Source organism: Schistocerca serialis, chromosome 10 (assembly GCF_023864345.2).
Source record: "Schistocerca serialis cubense isolate TAMUIC-IGC-003099 chromosome 10, iqSchSeri2.2, whole genome shotgun sequence".
Classification (NCBI taxonomy): Eukaryota; Metazoa; Arthropoda; class Insecta; order Orthoptera; family Acrididae; genus Schistocerca; species Schistocerca serialis.
In genome coordinates this window covers 11,785,307-11,805,416 of record NC_064647.1, presented here as the reverse complement: position 1 = coordinate 11,805,416, position 20,110 = coordinate 11,785,307, and positions in this window count along the sequence as shown.

Sequence of the window (20,110 nt, the reverse complement as noted above, 5' to 3'; positions counted from 1 at the left end):
AGAAGGTCGGAGAGATACAGTAAACCTGAAGTGAAGCATCGGAATCTATTACTAGTGTCACATGAAAGGTTCAAACATAGACAGTAAGAAGAGTCAGTTTTCTTGTACATAAGTCGGCATTGTGCCTTTTGTATTTACTTCCGATGCAATTTCTGTGTTTCATCGTCAATAAGAAGGTCAGAGGGATACAGTAAACCTGAAGTGAAACATCGGAATCCATAACTAGTGTCACATGAATGGTTCAAAACATAGACAGTAAGAAGAGTCAGTTTTCTTGTACTTAAGTCGGCATTGTGCCTTTTGTATTTAATTCCGATGCAATTTCTGTGTTTCATCGTCAATAAGAAGGTTAGAGGGATACAGTAAACCTGAAGTGAAGCATCGGAATCTATAACTAGTGTCACAGGTATGGTTCAAAACATAGACACTAAGGAGAGTCAGTTTACTTGTACTTAAGTCGGCATTGTGCCGTTTGTATCTAATTCCGATGCAATTTCTGTGTTTCATCGTCAATAAGAAGGTCAGAGGCATACAGTAAACCTGAAGTGAAGCATCGGAATGTATAACTAGTGTCACATGAATGGTTCAAAACATAGACAGTGAGAAGAGTCAGTTTTCTTGTTCTTAAGTCAGTATTGTGCCTTTTGTATTTAATTCCGATGTAATTTCTGTGTTTCATCGTCAATAAGAAGGTCAGAGGGATACAGTAAACCTGAAGTGAAGCATCGGAAACTATAACAAGTGTCACAGGAATGGTTCAAACATAGACAGTAAGAAGAGTCAGTTTTCTTGTACTTAAGTCGGCATTGTGCCTTTTGTATTTAATTCCGATGCAATATCTGTGTTTCATCGTCAATAAGAAGGTCAGAGGGATACAGTAAACCTGAGGTGAAGCATTGGAATCTATAACAGGTGTCACAGGAATGGTTCAAAACATTGACTATGAGATGAGTCAGTTTTTTTGTACTTAAGTCGGCATTGTGCCTTTTGTATTTAACTCCGAAGCAATTTCTGTGTTTTATCGTCAATAAGTAGGTCAGAGGGACACAGTAAACCTGAAGTGACGCATCGGAATCCGTAATTAGTGTCACAGGAATGGTTCAAAACATAGACAGTAAGAAGAGTCAGTTTTCTTGTACTTAAGTCGGCATTGTGCTTTTGTATTTAATTCCGATGCAATATCTATGTTTCATCGTCAATAAGAAGGTCGGAGAGATACAGTAAACCTGAAGTGAAGCATCGGAATCTATAACTAGTGTCACATGAATGGTTCAAATCATAGACAGTAAGAAGAGTCAGTTTTCTTGTACTTAAGACGGCATTGTGCCTTTGTATTTAATTCCGATGCAATTTCTGTGTTTCATCGTCAATAAGGTCAGAAGGATACAGTAAACCTGAGGTGAAGCATCGAAATCTATAACTAGTGTCACAGGAATGGTTCAAACATAGACAGTAAGAAGAGTCAGTTTTCTTGTACTTAAGTAGGCATCGTGCCTTTTGCATTTAATTGCGATGCAATTTCTGTGTTTCATCGTCAATAAGAAGGTCGGAGAGATACAGTAAACTGAAGTGAAGCATCGGAATCTATTACTAGTGTCACATGAAAGGTTCAAACATAGACAGTAAGAAGAGTCAGTTTTCTTGTACATAAGCCTTCATTGTGCGTTTTGAATTTAATTCCGATGCAGTTTCTGTGTTTCATCGTCAATAAGAAGGTCGGAGAGATACAGTAAACTGAAGTGAAGCATCGGAATCTATTACTAGTGTCACATGAAAGGTTCAAACATAGACAGTAAGAAGAGTCAGTTTTCTTGTACATAAGCTTTCATTGTGCGTTTTGAATTTAATTCCGATGCAGTTTCTGTGTTTCATCGTCAATAAGAAGGTCAGAGGGGTACGGTAAACCTGAAGTGAAGCATCGAAATCTATAACTAGTGTCACAGGAATGGTTCAAACATAGACAGTAAGAAGAGTCAGTTTTCTTGTACTTAAGAATGCATCGTGCCTTATGCATTTAATTGCGATGCAATTTTTTTGTTTCATCGTCAATAAGAAGCTTGGAGAGATACAGTAAACCTGAAGCAAAGCATCGGAATCTATAACTAGTGTCACATGAATAGTTCAAACGTAGACAGTAAGAAGAGTCAGTTTTCTTGTACTTAAGTCGGCATTGTGCCTTTTGTAATTAATTCCGATGCAATTTCTGTGTTTCATCGCCAATAAGAAGGTTAGAGGCATACAGTAAACCTGAAGTGAAGCATCGGAATCCATAACTAGTGTCACAGGAATGGTTCAAAACATAGACAGTAAGAAGAGTCAGTTTTCTTGTACTTAAGTCGGCATTGTGCCTTTTGTATTTAATTCCGATGCAATTTCTGTGTTTCATCGTCAATAAGAAGGTCAGAGGGATACAGTAAACCTGAAGTGAAGCATCGGAATCTATAACTAGTGTCACAGGAATGGTTCAAGACATAGACAGTAAGAAGAGTCAGTTTCCTTGTACTAAAGTCGGCATTGTGATTTTTGTATTTAATTCCGATGCAATATCTGTGTTTTATCGTCAATAAGAAGGTCAGAGGGATACAGTAAACCTGAAGTGAAGCATCGGAATCCATAACTAGTAACACAGGAATGGTTCAAAACATAGACAGTAAGAAGAGTCAGTTTTCTTGTACTTAAGTCGGCATTGTGCCTTTTGTAATTAATTCCGATGCAATTTCTGTGTTTCATCGTCAATAAGATGGTCAGAGGGATACAGTAAACCTGAAGTGAAGCATCGGAATCTATAACTAGTGTCACAGGAATGGTTCAAAGCACAGACAGTAAGAAGAGTCAGTTTTCTTGTACTTAAGTCGGCATTGTGCTTTTTGTATTTAATTCCGATGCAATTTCTGTGTTTCACCGTCAATAAGAAGGTCAGAGGGATACAGTAAACCTGGAGTGAAGCATCGGAATCTATAACTAGTGTCCCAGGAATGGTTCAAATCATAGACAGTAAGAAGAGTCAGTTTTCTTGTACTTAAGTCGGCATTGTGCCTTTTGAATTTAATTCCGATGCAATTTCTGTGTTTCATCGTAAATAAGAAGGTCAGAGGGGTACAGTAAACCTGAAGTGAAGCATCGGAAACTATAACAAGAGTCACAGGAATGGTTCAAAACATACACAGTAAGAGGAGTCAGTTTTCTGGTTCTTAAGTCGGCATTGTGCCTTTTGTATTTAATTCCGATGCAATTTCTGTGTTTCATCGTCAATAAGAAGGTCAGAGGGATACAGTAAACCTGAAGTGAAGCATCGGAATCTATAACAGGTGTCACAGGAATGGTTCAATACATTGACTGTAAGAAGAGTCAGTTTTCTTGTATTTAAGTCGGCATTGTGCCTTTTATATTTAACTCCGAGGCAATTTCTGTGGTTCATCGTCAATAAGAAGGTCAGAGGGAACCAGTTAACCTGAAGTGAAACATCGGAATCTGTAACTAGTGTCACAGGAATGGTTCAAATCATAGACAGTAAGAAGAGTCAGTTTTCTTGTACTTAAGACGGCATTGTGCCTTTGTATTTAATTCCGATGCAATTTCTGTGTTTCATCGTCAATAAGGTCAGAAGGATACAGTAAACCTGAAGTGAAGCATCGGAATCTATAACTAGTGTCACAGGAATGGTTCAAACATAGACAGTAAGAAGAGTCAGTTTTCTTGAACTTAAGTAGGCATCGTGCCTTTTGCATTTAATTGCGATGCAATTTTTGTGTTTCATCGTCAATAAGAAGGTCGGAGAGATACAGTAAACTGAAGTGAAGCATCGGAATCTATTACTAGTGTCACATGAAAGGTTCAAACATAGACAGAAAGAAGAGTCAGTTTTCTTGTACATAAGCCTTCATTGTGCGTTTTGAATTTAATTCCGATGAAGTTTCTGTGTTTCATCGTCAATAAGAAGGTCAGAGGGGTACGGTAAACCTGAAGTGAAGCATCGGAATCTATTACAAGTGTCACAGGAATGGTTCAAAACATACACAGTAAGAAGAGTCAGTTTTCTGGTACTTAAGTCGGCATTGTGCCTTTTGTATTTAATTCCGATGCAATATCTGTGTCTCATCGTCAATAAGAAGTTCAGAGGGATACAGTAAACCTGAAGTGAAGCATCGGAATCTATAACTAGTGTCACATGAATGGTTCAAAACATAGACAGTAAGTAGAGTCAGTTAACTTGAACTTAAGTCGGCATTGTGGCTTTTGTATTTAATTCCGACGCTATTTCTGTGTTTCATCGTCAATAAGAAGGTCAGAGGGATACAGTAAACCTGAAGTGAAGCATCGGAATCTATAACTAGTGTCACAGGAATGGTTCAAAACATAGATAGGAAGAAGAGTCAGTTTCCTTGTACTTAAGTCAGCAATGAGATTTTTGTATTTACGTCCGATGCAATTTCTGTGTTTCATCGTCAATACGAAGGTCAGAGGGATACAGAAAACCTGAAGTGAACCATCGGAAACTATATTTAGTGTCACAGGAATGGTTCAAAGCATAGACAGTAAGAAGAGTCTGTTTTCTTGTACTTAAGTCGGAATTGTGCCTTTTCTATTTAATTCCGATGCAATTTCTGTGTTCCATCTTCAATAAGAAGGTCAGAGGGATACAGTAAACCTGAAGTGAAGCATCGGATTCTATAACTAGTGTCACAGGAATGGTTCAAAATATAGAGAGTAAGAAGAGCCAGTTTTCTGGTACTTAAGTCGGCATTGTGCCTTTTGTATGTAATTCCGATGCAATTTCAGTGTTTCATCGTCAATAAGAAGGTCAGGGGGATACAGTGAACCTGAAGTGAAGCATCGGAATCTATAACTAGTGTCACAGGAATGCTTCAAAACATAGACAGTAAGAAGAGTCAGTTTACTTTTACTTAAGTCGGCATTGTGCCTTTTGTATTTAGTTCCGATGCAATTTCTGTGTTTCACCGTCAATAAGAAGGTCAGAGGGTACAGTAAACCTGGAGTGAAGCATCGGAATCTATAACTAGTGTCCCAGGAATGGTTCAAATCATAGACAGTAAGAAGAGTCAGTTTTCTTGTACTTAAGTCGGCATTGTGCCTTTTGTATTTAACTCCGAGGCAATTTCTGTGTTTCATCGTCAATAAGAAGGTCAGAGGGATACAGTTAACCTGAAGTGAAGCATCGGAATCTGTAAATAGTGTCACAGGAATGGTTCAAAACATAGACAGTAAGAAGAGTCAGTTTTCTTGTACTTAAGACGACATTGTGCCTTTGTATTTAATTCCGATGTAATTTCTGTGTTTCATCGTCAATAAGAAGGTCAGAAGGATATAGTAAACCTGAAGTGAAGCATCGGAATCTATAACTAGTGTCACAGGAATGGTTCAAACATAGACAGTAAGAAGAGTCAGTTTTCTTGTACTTAAGTGGGCATCGTGCCTTTTGCATTTAATTGCGATGCAATTTTTGTGTTTCATCGTCAATAAGAAGGTCGGAGAGATACAGTAAACCTGAAGTGAAGCATCGGAATCTATTACTAGTGTCACATGAAAGGTTCAAACATAGACAGTAAGAAGAGTCAGTTTTCTTGTACATAAGTCGGCATTGTGCCTTTTGTATTTACTTCCGATGCAATTTCTGTGTTTCATCGTCAATAAGAAGGTCAGAGGGATACAGTAAACCTGAAGTGAAACATCGGAATCCATAACTAGTGTCACATGAATGGTTCAAAACATAGACAGTAAGAAGAGTCAGTTTTCTTGTACTTAAGTCGGCATTGTGCCTTTTGTATTTAATTCCGATGCAATTTCTGTGTTTCATCGTCAATAAGAAGGTTAGAGGGATACAGTAAACCTGAAGTGAAGCATCGGAATCTATAACTAGTGTCACAGGTATGGTTCAAAACATAGACACTAAGGAGAGTCAGTTTACTTGTACTTAAGTCGGCATTGTGCCGTTTGTATCTAATTCCGATGCAATTTCTGTGTTTCATCGTCAATAAGAAGGTCAGAGGCATACAGTAAACCTGAAGTGAAGCATCGGAATGTATAACTAGTGTCACATGAATGGTTCAAAACATAGACAGTGAGAAGAGTCAGTTTTCTTGTTCTTAAGTCAGTATTGTGCCTTTTGTATTTAATTCCGATGTAATTTCTGTGTTTCATCGTCAATAAGAAGGTCAGAGGGATACAGTAAACCTGAAGTGAAGCATCGGAAACTATAACAAGTGTCACAGGAATGGTTCAAACATAGACAGTAAGAAGAGTCAGTTTTCTTGTACTTAAGTCGGCATTGTGCCTTTTGTATTTAATTCCGATGCAATATCTGTGTTTCATCGTCAATAAGAAGGTCAGAGGGATACAGTAAACCTGAGGTGAAGCATTGGAATCTATAACAGGTGTCACAGGAATGGTTCAAAACATTGACTATGAGATGAGTCAGTTTTTTTGTACTTAAGTCGGCATTGTGCCTTTTGTATTTAACTCCGAAGCAATTTCTGTGTTTTATCGTCAATAAGTAGGTCAGAGGGACACAGTAAACCTGAAGAGACGCATCGGAATCCGTAATTAGTGTCACAGGAATGGTTCAAAACATAGACAGTAAGAAGAGTCAGTTTTCTTGTACTTAAGTCGGCATTGTGCTTTTGTATTTAATTCCGATGCAATTTCTATGTTTCATCGTCAATAAGAAGGTCGGAGAGATACAGTAAACCTGAAGTGAAGCATCGGAATCTATAACTAGTGTCACATGAATGGTTCAAACATAGACAGTAAGAAGAGTCAGTTTTCTTGTACATAAGTGGGCATTGTGCCTTTTGTATTTACTTCCGTTGCAATTTTTGTGTTTCATCGTCAATAAGAAAGTCAGAGGCATACAGTAAACCTGAAGTGATGCATCGGAATCTATAACTAGTGTCACAGGAGTGGTTCCAAACATAGACAGTAAGAAGAGTCAGTTTTCTGGTACTTAAGTCGCGATTGTGCCCTTTGTATTTTTTCCGACGCAATTCTGTGTTTCATCGTCGATGAGAAGGTCAGAGGGATACAGTAAACCTGAAGTGAAGCATCGTAATCTATAACTAGTCTCACATGAATGGTTCAAAATATAGACAGTAGGAAGAGTCAGTTTTCTTGTACTTAAGTCGGCATTGTGCCTTTTGTATTTAATTCCGATGCAATTTCTGTGTTTCCCCGTCAATAAGAAGGTCAGAGGGATACAGTAAACCTGAAGTGAAGCATCGGAATCTATAACTGGTGTCCCAGGAATGGTTCAAATCATAGACAGTAAGAAGAGTCAGTTTTCTTGTACTTAAGTCGGCATTGTGCGTTTTGAATTTAATTCCGATGCAGTTTCTGTGTTTCATCGTCAATAAGAAGGTCGGAGAGATACAGTAAACCTGAAGTGAAGCATCGGAATCTATAACTAGTGTCACAGGAATGGTTCAAAACATAGACAGTAAGAAGAGCCAGTTTTCTTGTCCTTAAGTCGGCATTGTGCCTTTTGTATGTAATTCCGATGCAATTTCTGTGTTTCATCGTCAATAAGAAGGTCAGAGGGATACAGTAAACCTGAAGTGAAGCATCGGATTCTATAACTAGTGTCACAGGAATGGTTCAAAACATAGACAGTAAGAAAAGCCAGTTCTCTTGTACTTAAGTCGGCATTGTGCCTTTTGTATGTAATTCCGATGCAATTTCAGTGTTTCATCGTCAATAAGAAGGTCAGGGGGATACAGTGAACCTGAAGTGAAGCATCGGAATCTATAACTAGTGTCACAGGAATGCTTCAAAACATAGACAGTAAGAAGAGTCAGTTTACTTGTACTTAAGTCGGCATTGTGCCTTTTGTATTTAGTTCCGATGCAATTTCTGTGTTTCACCGTCAATAAGAAGGTCAGAGGGTACAGTAAACCTGGAGTGAAGCATCGGAATCTATAACTAGTGTCCCTGGAATGGTTCAAATCATAGACAGTAAGAAGAGTCAGTTTTCTTGTACTTAAGTCGGCATTGTGCCTTTTGAATTTAATTCCGATGCAATTTCTGTGTTTCATCGTAAATAAGAAGGTCAGAGGGGTACAGTAAACCTGAAGTGAAGCATCGGAAACTATAACAAGAGTCACAGGAATGGTTCAAAACATACACAGTAAGAAGAGTCAGTTTTCTGGTTCTTAAGTCGGCATTGTGCCTTTTGTATTTAATTCCGATGCAATATCTGTGTTTCATCGTCAATAAGAAGTTCAGAGGGATACAGTAAACCTGAATTGAGGCATCGGAATCTATAACTGGTGTCACAGGAATGGTTCAATACATTGACTGTAAGAAGAGTCAGTTTTCTTGTATTTAAGTCGGCATTGTGCCTTTTGTATTTAACTCCGAGGCAATTTCTGTGTTTCATCGTCAATAAGAAGGTCAGAGGGATACAGTTAACCTGAAGTGAAGCATCGGAATCTGTAACTAGTGTCACAGGAATGGTTCAAAACATAGACAGTAAGAAGAGTCAGTTTTCTTGTACTTAAGACGACATTGTGCCTTTGTATTTAATTCCGATGTAATTTCTGTGTTTCATCTTCAATAAGAAGGTCAGAAGCATATAGTAAACCTGAAGTGAAGCATCGGAATCTATAACTGGTGTCACAGGAATGGTTCAATACATTGACTGTAAGAAGAGTCAGTTTTCTTGTACTTAAGTGGGCATCGTGCCTTTTGCATTTAATTGCGATGCAATTTTTGTGTTTCATCGTCAATAAGAAGGTCGGAGAGATACAGTAAACCTGAAGTGAAGCATCTGAATCTATTACTAGTGTCACATGAAAGGTTCAAACATAGACAGTAAGAAGAGTCAGTTTTCTTGTACTTAAGTCGGCATTGTGCCGTTTGTATTTAATTCCGATGCAATTTCTGTGTTTCATCGTCAATAAGAAGGTTAGAGGGATACAGTAAACCTGAAGTGAAGCATCGGAATCTATAACTAGTGTCACAGGTATGGTTCAAAACATAGACACTAAGGAGAGTCAGTTTACTTGTACTTAAGTCGGCATTGTGCCGTTTGTATCTAATTCCGATGCAATTTCTGTGTTTCATCGTCAATAAGAAGGTCAGAGGCATACAGTAAACCTGAAGTGAAGCATCGGAATGAATAACTAGTGTCACAGGAATGGTTCAAAACATTGACAGTGAGAAGAGTCAGTTTTCTTGTTCTTAAGTCAGTATTGTGCCTTTTGTATTTAATTCCGATGTAATTTCTGTGTTTCATCGTCAATAAGAAGGTCAGAGGGATACAGTAAACCTGAAGTGAAGCATCGGAAACTATAACAAGTGTCACAGGAATGGTTCAAACATAGACAGTAAGAAGAGTCAGTTTTCTTGTACTTAAGTCGGCATTGTGCCTTTTGTATTTAATTCCGATGCAATATCTGTGTTTCATCGTCAATAAGAAGGTCAGAGGGATACAGTAAACCTGAGGTGAAGCATTGGAATCTATAACAGGTGTCACAGGAATGGTTCAAAGCATTGACTATAAGATGAGTCAGTTTTTTGTACTTAAGTCGGCATTGTGCCTTTTGTATTTAACTCCGAAGCAATTTCTGTGTTTTATCGTCAATAAGAAGGTCAGAGGGACACAGTAAACCTGAAGTGACGCATCGGAATCTGTAACTAGTGTCACAGGAATGGTTCAAAACATTGACAGTAAGAAGAGTCAGTTTTCTTGTACTTAAGTCGGCATTGTGCTTTTGTATTTAATTCCGATGCAATTTCTATGTTTCATCGTCAATAAGAAGGTCGGAGAGATACAGTAAACCTGAAGTGAAGCATCGGAATCTATGACTAGTGTCACATGAATGGTTCAAACATAGACAGTAAGAAGAGTCAGTTTTCTTGTACATAAGTGGGCATTGTGCCATTGGTATTTACTTCCGATGCAATTTTTGTGTTTCATCGTCAATAAGAAGGTCAGAGGCATACAGTAAACCTGAAGTGATGCATCGGAATCCATAACTAGTGTCACATGAATGGTTCAAAACATGTACAGTAAGAAGAGTCAGTTTTCTTATACTTAAGTCGGCATTGTGCCTTTTGCATTTAATTCCTATGCAATTTCTGTGTTTCATCGTCAATAAGAAGGTCAGAGGGATACAGTAAACCTGAAGTGAAGCATCGGAATCTATAACTAGTGTCACAGGAGTGGTTCCAAACATAGACAGTAAGAAGAGTCAGTTTTCTTGTACTTAAGTCGCGATTGTGCCCTTTGTATTTAATTCCGACGCAATGTCTGTGTTTCATCGTCAATGAGAAGGTCAGAGGGATACAGTAAACCTGAAGTGAAGCATCGTAATCTATAACTAGTCTCACATGAATGGTTCAAAATATAGACAGTAGGAAGAGTCAGTTTTCTTGTACTTATGTCGGCATTGTGCCTTTTGTATTTAATTCCGATGCAATTTCTGTGTTTCCCCGTCAATAAGAAGGTCAGAGGGATACAGTAAACCTGAAGTGAAGCATCGGAATCTATAACTGGTGTCCCAGGAATGGTTCAAATCATAGACAGTAAGAAGAGTCAGTTTTCTTGTACTTAAGTCGGCATTGTGCGTTTTGAATTTAATTCCGATGCAGTTTCTGTGTTTCATCGTCAATAAGAAGGTCGGAGAGATACAGTAAACCTGAAGTGAAGCATCGGAATCTATAACTAGTGTCACATGAATGGTTCAAACGTAGACAGTAAGAAGAGTCAGTTTTCTTCTACATAAGTCGGCATTGTGCCTTTTGAATTTACTTCCGATGCAATTTTTGTGTCTCATCGTCAATACGAAGGTCAGAGGGATATAGTAAACCTGAAGTGAAGCATCGGAATCTATAACTAGTGTCACAGGTATGGTTCAAAACATAGACACTAAGGAGAGTCAGTTTACTTGTACTTAGTCGGCATTGTGCCGTTTGTATCTAATTCCGATGCAATTTCTGTGTTTCATCGTCAATAAGAAGGTCAGAGGCATACAGTAAACCTGAAGTGAAGCATCGGAATGAATAACTAGTGTCACAGGAATGGTTCAAAACATTGACAGTGAGAAGAGTCAGTTTTCTTGTTCTTAAGTCAGTATTGTGCCTTTTGTATTTAATTCCGATGTAATTTCTGTGTTTCATCGTCAATAAGAAGGTCAGAGGGATACAGTAAACCTGAAGTGAAGCATCGGAAACTATAACAAGTGTCACAGGAATGGTTCAAACATAGACAGTAAGAAGAGTCAGTTTTCTTGTACTTAAGTCGTAATTGTGCCTTTTGTATTTAATTCCGATGCAATATCTGTGTTTCATCGTCAATAAGAAGGTCAGAGGGATACAGTAAACCTGAGGTGAAGCATTGGAATCTATAACAGGTGTCACAGGAATGGTTCAAAGCATTGACTATAAGATGAGTCAGTTTTTTGTACTTAAGTCGGCATTGTGCCTTTTGTATTTAACTCCGAAGCAATTTCTGTGTTTTATCGTCAATAAGAAGGTCAGAGGGACACAGTAAACCTGAAGTGACGCATCGGAATCTGTAACTAGTGTCACAGGAATGGTTCAAAACATAGACAGTAAGAAGAGTCAGTTTTCTTGTACTTAAGTCGGCATTGTGCTTTTGTATTTAATTCCGATGCAATTTCTATGTTTCCTCGTCAATAAGAAGGTCGGAGAGATACAGTAAACCTGAAGTGAAGCATCGGAATCTATGACTAGTGTCACATGAATGGTTCAAACATAGACAGTAAGAAGAGTCAGTTTTCTTGTACATAAGTGGGCATTGTGCCATTGGTATTTACTTCCGATGCAATTTTTGTGTTTCATCGTCAATAAGAAGGTCAGAGGCATACAGTAAACCTGAAGTGATGCATCGGAATCCATAACTAGTGTCACATGAATGGTTCAAAACATGTACAGTAAGAAGAGTCAGTTTTCTTATACTTAAGTCGGCATTGTGCCTTTTGCATTTAATTCCTATGCAATTTCTGTGTTTCATCGTCAATAAGAAGGTCAGAGGGATACAGTAAACCTGAAGTGAAGCATCGGAATCTATAACTAGTGTCACAGGAGTGGTTCCAAACATAGACAGTAAGAAGAGTCAGTTTTCTTGTACTTAAGTCGCGATTGTGCCCTTTGTATTTAATTCCGACGCAATTTCTGTGTTTCATCGTCAATGAGAAGGTCAGAGGGATACAGTAAACCTGAAGTGAAGCATCGTAATCTATAACTAGTCTCACATGAATGGTTCAAAATATAGACAGTAGGAAGAGTCAGTTTTCTTGTACTTATGTCGGCATTGTGCCTTTTGTATTTAATTCCGATGCAATTTCTGTGTTTCCCCGTCAATAAGAAGGTCAGAGGGATACAGTAAACCTGAAGTGGAGCATCGGAATCTATAACTGGTGTCCCAGGAATGGTTCAAATCATAGACAGTAAGAAGAGTCAGTTTTCTTGTACTTAAGTCGGCATTGTGCGTTTTGAATTTAATTCCGATGCAGTTTCTGTGTTTCATCGTCAATAAGAAGGTCGGAGAGATACAGTAAACCTGAAGTGAAGCATCGGAATCTATAACTAGTGTCACATGAATGGTTCAAACGTAGACAGTAAGAAGAGTCAGTTTTCTTCTACATAAGTCGGCATTGTGCCTTTTGAATTTACTTCCGATGCAATTTTTGTGTCTCATCGTCAATACGAAGGTCAGAGGGATATAGTAAACCTGAAGTGAAGCATCGGAATCCATAACTAGTGTTACATGAATGGTTAAAAACATAGACAGTAAGAAGAGTCAGTTTTCTTGTACTTAAGTCGGCATTGTGCCTTTTGTATTTAATTCCGATGCAATTTCTGTGTTTCATCGTCAATAAGAAGGTTAGAAGCATACAGTAAACCTGAAGTGATGCATCGGAATCTATAACTAGTGTCACAGGAATGGTTCAAAACATAGACAGTAAGAAGAGTCAGTTTACTTGTACTTAAGGCGGCATTGTGCCTTTTGTATTTAATTCCGATGCAATTTCTGTGTTACATCGTCAATAAGAAGGTCAGAGGCATACAGTAAACCTGAAGTGAAGCATCGGAATGTATAACTAGTGTCACAGGAATGGTTCAAAACATAGACAGTGCGAAGAGTCAGTTTTCTTGTTCTTAAGTCGGCATTGTGCCTTTTGTATTTAATTCCGATGCAATTTCTGTGTTTCATCGTCAATAAGAAGGTCAGAGGGATACAGTAAACCTGAAGTGAAGCATCGGAAACTATAACAAGTGTCACAGGAATCGTTCAAAACATAGACAGTAAGAAGAGTCAGTTTTCTTGTACTTAAGTCGGCATTGTGCCTTTTGTATTTAATTCCGATGCAATATCTGTGTTTCATCGTCAATAAGAAGGTCAGAGGGATACAGTAAACCTGAAGTGAAGCATCGGAATCTATAACTAGTGTCCCAGGAATGGTTCAAATCATAGACAGTAAGAAGAGTCAGTTTTCTTGTCCTTAAGTCGGCATTGTGCCTTTTGTATGTAATTCCGATGCAATTTCTGTGTTTCATCTTCAATAAGAAGGTCAGAGGGATACAGTAAACCTGAAGTGAAGCATCGGATTCTATAACTAGTGTGACAGGAATGGTTCAAAACATAGACAGTAAGAAGAGCCAGTTTTCTTGTACTTAAGTCGGCATTGTGCCTTTTGTATGTAATTCCGATGCAATTTCAGTGTTTCATCGTCAATAAGAAGGTCAGGGGGATACAGTGAACCTGACGTGAAGCATCGGAATCTATAACTAGTGTCACAGGAATGCTTCAAAACATAGACAGTAAGAAGAGTCAGTTTACTTGTACTTAAGTCGGCATTGTGCCTTTTGTATTTAGTTCCGATGCAATTTCTGTGTTTCACCGTCAATAAGAAGGTCAGAGGGTACAGTAAACCTGGAGTGAAGCATCGGAATCTATAACTAGTGTCCCTGGAATGGTTCAAATCATAGACAGTAAGAAGAGTCAGTTTTCTTGTACTTAAGTCGGCATTGTGCCTTTTGAATTTAATTCCGATGCAATTTCTGTGTTTCATCGTAAATAAGAAGGTCAGAGGGGTACAGTAAACCTGAAGTGAAGCATCGGAAACTATAACAAGAGTCACAGGAATGGTTCAAAACATACACAGTAAGAAGAGTCAGTTTTCTGGTTCTTAAGTCGGCATTGTGCCTTTTGTATTTAATTCCGATGCAATATCTGTGTTTCATCGTCAATAAGAAGTTCAGAGGGATACAGTAAACCTGAATTGAGGCATCGGAATCTATAACTGGTGGTCACAGGAATGGTTCAATACATTGACTGTAAGAAGAGTCAGTTTTCTTGTATTTAAGTCGGCATTGTGCCTTTTGTATTTAACTCCGAGGCAATTTCTGTGTTTCATCGTCAATAAGAAGGTCAGAGGGATACAGTTAACCTGAAGTGGAGCATCGGAATCTGTAACTAGTGTCACAGGAATGGTTCAAAACATAGACAGTAAGAAGAGTCAGTTTTCTTGTACTTAAGACGACATTGTGCCTTTGTATTTAATTCCGATGTAATTTCTGTGTTTCATCGTCAATAAGAAGGTCAGAAGGATATAGTAAACCTGAAGTGAAGCATCGGAATCTATAACTAGTGTCACAGGAATGGTTCAAACATGGACAGTAAGAAGAGTCAGTTTTCTTGTACTTAAGTGGGCATCGTGCGTTTTGCATTTAATTGCGATGCAATTTTTGTGTTTCATCGTCAATAAGAAGGTCGGAGAGATACAGTAAACCTGAAGTGAAGCATCGGAATCTATTACTAGTGTCACATGAAAGGTTCAAACATAGACAGTAAGAAGAGTCAGTTTTCTTGTACTTAAGTCGGCATTGTGCCTTTTGTATTTAATTCCGATGCAATTTCTGTGTTTCATCGTCAATAGGAAGGTTAGAGGGATACAGTAAACCTGAAGTGAAGCATCGGAATCTATAACTAGTGTCACAGGTATGGTTCAAAACATAGACGCTAAGGAGAGTCAGTTTACTTGCACTTAAGTCGGCATTGTGCCGTTTGTATCTAATTCCGATGCAATTTCTGTGTTTCATCGTCAATAAGAAGGTCAGAGGCATACAGTAAACCTGAAGTGGAGCATCGGAATGTATAACTAGTGTCACAGGAATGGTTCAAAACATTGACAGTGAGAAGAGTCAGTTTTCTTGTTCTTAAGTCAGTATTGTGCCTTTTGTATTTAATTCCGATGTAATTTCTGTGTTTCATCGTCAATAAGAAGGTCAGAGGGATACAGTAAACCTGAAGTGAAGCATCGGAAACTATAACAAGTGTCACAGGAATGGTTCAAACATAGACAGTAAGAAGAGTCAGTTTTCTTGTACTTAAGTCGGCATTGTGCCTTTTGTATTTAATTCCGATGCAATATCTGTGTTTCAGCGTCAATAAGAAGGTCAGAGGGATACAGTAAACCTGAGGTGAAGCATTGGAATCTATAACAGGTGTCACAGGAATGGTTCAAAGCATTGACTATAAGATGAGTCAGTTTTCTTGTACTTAAGTCGGCATTGTGCCTTTTGTATTTAACTCCGAAGCAATTTCTGTGTTTTATCGTCAATAAGAAGGTCAGAGGGACACAGTAAACCTGAAGTGACGCATCGGAATCTGTAACTAGTGTCACAGGAATGGTTCAAAACATAGACAGTAAGAAGAGTCAGTTTTCTTGTACTTAAGTCGGCATTGTGCTTTTGTATTTAATTCCGATGCAATTTCTATGTTTCATCGTCAATAAGACGGTCGGAGAGATACAGTAAACCTGAAGTGAAGCATCGGAATCTATAACTAGTGTCACATGAATGGTTCAAACATAGACAGTAAGAAGAGTCAGTTTTCTTGTACATAAGTGGGCATTGTGCCATTGGTATTTACTTCCGATGCAATTTTTGTGTTTCATCGTCAATAAGAAGGTCAGAGGCATACAGTAAACCTGAAGTGATGCATCGGAATCCATAACTAGTGTCACATGAATGGTTCAAAACATGTACAGTAAGAAGAGTCAGTTCTCTTATACTTAAGTCGGCATTGTGCCTTTTGCATTAAATTCCTATGCAATTTCTGTGTTTCATCGTCAATAAGAAGGTCAGAGGGATACAGTAAACCTGAAGTGAAGCATCGGAATCTATAACTAGTGTCACAGGAGTGGTTCCAAACATAGACAGTAAGAAGAGTCAGTTTTCTTGTACTTAAGTCGCGATTGTGCCCTTTGTATTTAATTCCGACGCAATTTCTGTGTTTCATCGTCAATGAGAAGGTCAGAGGGATACAGTAAACCTGAAGTGAAGCATCGTAATCTATAACTAGTCTCACATGAATGGTTCAAAATATAGACAGTAGGAAGAGTCAGTTTTCTTGTACTTAAGTCGGCATTGTGCCTTTTGTATTTAATTCCGATGCAATTTCTGTGTTTCCCCGTCAATAAGAAGGTCAGAGGGATACAGTAAACCTGAAGTGAAGCATCGGAATCTATAACTGGTGTCCCAGGAATGGTTCAAATCATAGACAGTAAGAAGAGTCAGTTTTCTTGTACTTAAGTCGGCATTGTGCGTTTTGAATTTAATTCCGATGCAGTTTCTGTGTTTCATCGTCAATAAGAAGGTCGGAGAGATACAGTAAACCTGAAGTGAAGCATCGGAATCTATAACTAGTGTCACATGAATGGTTCAAACGTAGACAGTAAGAAGAGTCAGTATTCTTGTACATAAGTCGGCATTGTGCCTTTTGAATTTACTTCCGATGCAATTTTTGTGTCTCATCGTCAATACGAAGGTCAGAGGGATATAGTAAACCTGAAGTGAAGCATCGGAATCCATAACTAGTGTTACATGAATGGTTAAAAACATAGACAGTAAGAAGAGTCAGTTTTCTTGTACTTAAGTCGGCATTGTGCCTTTTGTATTTAATTCCGATGCAATTTCTGTGTTTCATCGTCAATAAGATGGTTAGAAGCATACAGTAAACCTGAAGTGATGCATCGGAATCTATAACTAGTGTCACAGGAATGGTTCAAAACATAGACAGTAAGAAGAGTCAGTTTACTTGTACTTAAGGCGGCATTGTGCCTTTTGTATTTAATTCCGATGCAATTTCTGTGTTACATCGTCAATAAGAAGGTCAGAGGCATACAGTAAACCTGAAGTGAAGCATCGGAATGTATAACTAGTGTCACAGGAATGGTTCAAAACATAGACAGTGAGAAGAGTCAGTTTTCTTGTTCTTAAGTCGGCATTGTGCCTTTTGTATTTAATTCCGATGCAATTTCTGTGTTTCATCGTCAATAAGAAGGTCAGAGGGATACAGTAAACCTGAAGTGAAGCATCGGAAACTATAACAAGTGTCACAGGAATCGTTCAAAACATAGACAGTAAGAAGAGTCAGTTTTCTTGTACTTAAGTCGGCATTGTGCCTTTTGTATTTAATTCCGATGCAATTTCTATGTTTCATCGTCAATAAGAAGGTCGGAGAGATACAGTAAACCTGAAGTGAAGCATCGGAATCTATAACTAGTGTCACATGAATGGTTCAAACATAGACAGTAAGAAGAGTCATTTTTCTTGTACATAAGTGGGCATTGTGCCATTGGTATTTACTTCCGATGCAATTCTTGTGTTTCATCGTCAATAAGACGGTCAGAGGCATACAGTAAACCTGAAGTGATGCATCGGAATCCATAACTAGTGTCACATGAATGGTTCAAAACATGTACAGTAAGAAGAGTCAGTTTTCTTATACTTAAGTCGGCATTGTGCCTTTTGCATTTAATTCCTATGCAATTTCTGTGTTTCATCGTCAATAAGAAGGTCAGAGGGATACAGTAAACCTGAAGTGAAGCATCGGAATCTATAACTAGTGTCACAGGAGTGGTTCCAAACATAGACAGTAAGAAGAGTCAGTTTTCTTGTACTTAAGTCGCGATTGTGCCCTTTGTATTTAATTCCGACGCAATTTCTGTGTTTCATCGTCAATGAGAAGGTCAGAGGGATACAGTAAACCTGAAGTGAAGCATCGTAATCTATAACTAGTCTCACATGAATGGTTCAAAATATAGACAGTAGGAAGAGTCAGTTTTCTTGTACTTAAGTCGGCATTGTGCCTTTTGTATTTAATTCCGATGCAATTTCTGTGTTTCCCCGTCAATAAGAAGGTCAGAGGGTTACAGTAAACCTGAAGTGAAGCATCGGAATCTATAACTGGTGTCCCAGGAATGGTTCAAATCATAGACAGTAAGAAGAGTCAGTTTTCTTGTACTTAAGTCGGCATTGTGCGTTTTGAATTTAATTCCGATGCAGTTTCTGTGTTTCATCGTCAATAAGAAGGTCGGAGAGATACAGTAAACCTGAAGTGAAGCATCGGAATCTATAACTAGTGTCACATGAATGGTTCAAACGTAGACAGTAAGAAGAGTCAGTTTTCTTGTACATAAGTCGGCATTGTGCCTTTTGAATTTACTTCCGATGCAATATTTGTGTCTCATCGTCAATACGAAGGTCAGAGGGATATAGTAAACCTGAAGTGAAGCATCGGAATCCATAACTAGTGATACATGAATGGTTAAAAACATAGACAGTAAGAAGAGTCAGTTTTCTTGTACTTAAGTCGGCATTGTGCCATTTGTATTTAATTCCGATGCAATTTCTGTGTTTCATCGTCAATAAGAAGGTTAGAAGCATACAGTAAACCTGAAGTGATGCATCGGAATCTATAACTAGTGTCACAGGAATGGTTCAAAACATAGACAGTAAGAAGAGTCAGTTTACTTGTACTTAAGGCGGCATTGTGCCTTTTGTATTTAATTCCGATGCAATTTCTGTGTTACATCGTCAATAAGAAGGTCAGAGGCATACAGTAAACCTGAAGTGAAGCATCGGAATGTATAACTAGTGTCACAGGAATGGTTCAAAACATAGACAGTGAGAAGAGTCAGTTTTCTTGTTCTTAAGTCGGCATTGTGCCTTTTGTATTTAATTCCGATGCAATTTCTGTGTTTCATCGTCAATAAGAAGGTCAGAGGGATACAGTAAACCTGAAGTGAAGCATCGGAAACTATAACAAGTGTCACAGGAATCGTTCAAAACATAGACAGTAAGAAGAGTCAGTTTTCTTGTACTTAAGTCGGCATTGTGCCTTTTGTATTTAATTCCGATGCAATATCTGTGTTTCATCGTCAATAAGAAGGTCAGAGGGATACAGTAAACCTGAAGTGAAGCATCGGAATCTATAACTAGTGTCCCAGGAATGGTTCAAATCATAGACAGTAAGAAGAGTCAGTTTTCTTGTCCTTAAGTCGGCATTGTGCCTTTTGTATGTAATTCCGATGCAATTTCTGTGTTTCATCTTCAATAAGAAGGTCAGAGGGATACAGTAAACCTGAAGTGAAGCATCGGATTCTATAACTAGTGTGACAGGAATGGTTCAAAACATAGACAGTAAGAAGAGCCAGTTTTCTTGTACTTAAGTCGGCATTGTGCCTTTTGTATGTAATTCCGATGCAATTGCAGTGTTTCATCGTCAATAAGAAGGTCAGGGGGATACAGTGAACCTGACGTGAAGCATCGGAATCTATAACTAGTGTCACAGGAATGCTTCAAAACATAGACAGTAAGAAGAGTCAGTTTACTTGTACTTAAGTCGGCATTGTGCCTTTTGTATTTAGTTCCGATGCAATTTCTGTGTTTCACCGTCAATAAGAAGGTCAGAGGGTACAGTAAACCTGGAGTGAAGCATCGGAATCTATAACTAGTGTCCCTGGAATGGTTCAAATCATAGACAGTAAGAAGAGTCAGTTTTCTTGTACTTAAGTCGGCATTGTGCCTTTTGAATTTAATTCCGATGCAATTTCTGTGTTTCATCGTAAATAAGAAGGTCAGAGGGGTACAGTAAACCTGAAGTGAAGCATCGGAAACTATAACAAGAGTCACAGGAATGGTTCAAAACATACACAGTAAGAAGAGTCAGTTTTCTGGTTCTTAAGTCGGCATTGTGCCTTTTGTATTTAATTCCGATGCAATATCTGTGTTTCATCGTCAATAAGAAGTTCAGAGGGATACAGTAAACCTGAATTGAGGCATC